The sequence below is a fragment of the Callorhinus ursinus genome, unplaced genomic scaffold (assembly GCF_003265705.2).
Source record: "Callorhinus ursinus isolate GAN/ISIS: 27379988/994484 unplaced genomic scaffold, GSC_fseal_2.0 scaffold13, whole genome shotgun sequence".
Lineage (NCBI taxonomy): Eukaryota > Metazoa > Chordata > Mammalia > Carnivora > Otariidae > Callorhinus > Callorhinus ursinus.
Genome location: NW_027397075.1, coordinates 2621342 through 2623717, shown reverse-complemented (window position 1 = coordinate 2623717; position 2376 = coordinate 2621342).

Here is a 2376-nt window from a genome sequence, read left to right as displayed (position 1 = left end):
TGCTTGTCTTGAGACCATGTGATCGTTGAGCCAAGTCAGCAGTCTTCGTGTTATACGAAAGGAGGGACCTATTTGTTAATTGGCCATTCTATTACTTGCGGCTGAGAGCAATCCCCAACGAATGATATGAATTTACTGAGGCATGTCTTATAAGGCCTACCACGTAGAGGAGCATTGCCTGGTTCTCAAATCACTAGTGGGTGTAACCTCTAGTACGGGTTGGGGTTGAGGGGAACCTGGATAGCCTGGTCCTCATTTCCTGAGCTGGCCTAAGAATTTTATTTTGGGGTCTTTGAATGAATCTGAGCTTGAGGAGAGAGCCAGGCTCCCTTCCTCCCTGCATTATGCATGCGGGAGCTACAAGGTCAGTGGGGCATAGACTGGGCCCATGAAGGAGAACTCTTGACAGTGTCTTATATGGATGGAAAGCTTGGAGATATTTATCACCCTTTTAAGAGATGTGAATTTCCCAGAGGGAAGGCAATTGGCTTTTTATTTGAGCTATGAGGATGATGGATCCAGAAACCAAGCAGCATGGTGGAATGTAGGCATAAATAAACCTGATCATCTCTGAGGTGGATTCATCAGCATAATCTGTGAAGACAGCTTGGTTTTTGTGGAAGTTATTCCTTGCTCATATCACAGTCCTTTCTTAGTATTGGAAGTGGGGTTTGTAGAGCTACCTAAGCCAGTGAGAAACAATATGTTAATTGGAGAAGTTCTTTAAAGGATAAAAAATGATGAAATGTGTCTGTTCTACACCCCTGACTCTTAAATAGATCTGGTACGTCTGTGCAAAGAGCTTTGGACCATTTGCAAGCCCTTTGGACCATTTGCAGAACCACCAAATATAGTTGTCTGGGTTGTACACTGTGCAAAGCCACTTGCATAAAATGATCATATGTGACAGCCCCACGAGAAGTACCTGGTGATTTTAACTATCTATGATGCTCATCCCAGCTTCTCTGGCAGCCTCCCTCATTGACTTGCTTTTTTCCCCTACTCCTATTAATTCATTTATCTTCCAATTCAAAAATAATTTTTTGAGCCCTTGCTGTATTCTAGACCCCTTGCTACAGACTGAGAAAATGCTGGTGAAAAATAAGCAGACCTGGCCTATGCCTAACAAAGAAGATAAATATTAGTTAAACACAGAAATAAATGTAAATTTGCAGATGTGATTAGCACAGAAAGGAGAGAGGTATTTCGTACTAGGAAAACTTAAAATGTAGTTTTCAGCTGGCCTAAAAATCCAGGGACCACTTGAGCCGCAGTTTGAGGGACTGATGGAAGTTACTGGGGCAAAGAGAAGGAAAAGCATTACCAGCTGAGGGAAGAGTGTGTTCAGAGTCCTGTGGTGGGAGGAGGTCTGCTGAGTACCAGGGACTGAGAGGAAGCTAGTGTCGCCAGTGTGGTGATGGAGAGGCAGTGCTTACTCTAGACTTCACTCAGCCATCTGGTTTTGTAAACCTATTTGGACCTACTTGTTGCCAACTGCCCTGGTGAAGCCCCCGTCTTGCCTCCATCACCTTACCCTCATCTGAGCCCCCATCACCCAGCTCGGCCAAGCCACACTAGAGGATGGGGCCTCACCTCTCACCTGCCCTTGCGATTCACGGGATGAGAAAGTGGGATGTAGCCACGGTGCCGTTCGACTCCCCAGCATCCAAAGAACCCAGGGCTCTCCAGGCGAAATGTTATTCCTCCAGATGGGACCAGATGGACTGTCCAGATACTCTCCACTTGCCATCTCAAGTAAAACACCAGGATGCTGCAAAAATAAGCCTGGCTTTTCCACTCCTGCTCCACATCTTAGCACGTGGACCTCAGATTATTTCCATTGCCAATCCTTTCAGAAAATGAACAGTTGAAAGAGCCAGGAGCGAAGGGAGGTGGGAAAAAAGAACACACGGGCTCTTGCTTAAGAAATCAGAAGGGCAGTAGGCGGAGGAAAGGACTATGTTTGTTCCGTCTTCTTGGCATGGTGGTCAAGAGCATGGGCTTTGCCCATGAGCCAGGTGCTCATCCCAGCTGTGCCACTTTCTATCCGTGTGATTCTGGGCAGAGCATTCTACTGCTCTGAGTCTGTTTCCTCCACTCCTAAAAAACAAAACGAAAAAAAGGGATAATTATACTTACATTCAAGAGTTGCTTTGAAGATGAACTCAGATGACACATAAAGCACTTAGGCACGCGGTAAGTTGTCAGTATATCGCCACTGTTATTATTTTACTATTATTAACAAGTATAAGGAAGAAAAAGGCAGACTTTGGCTTATCAGGGCAGAAAATTTTTTAAAAAATTGCTAGAGCTCATAAAAGATGATAGAACAATCTTCTGGGACTGTCAGCATATTAGATTTCAGACATTGAAATA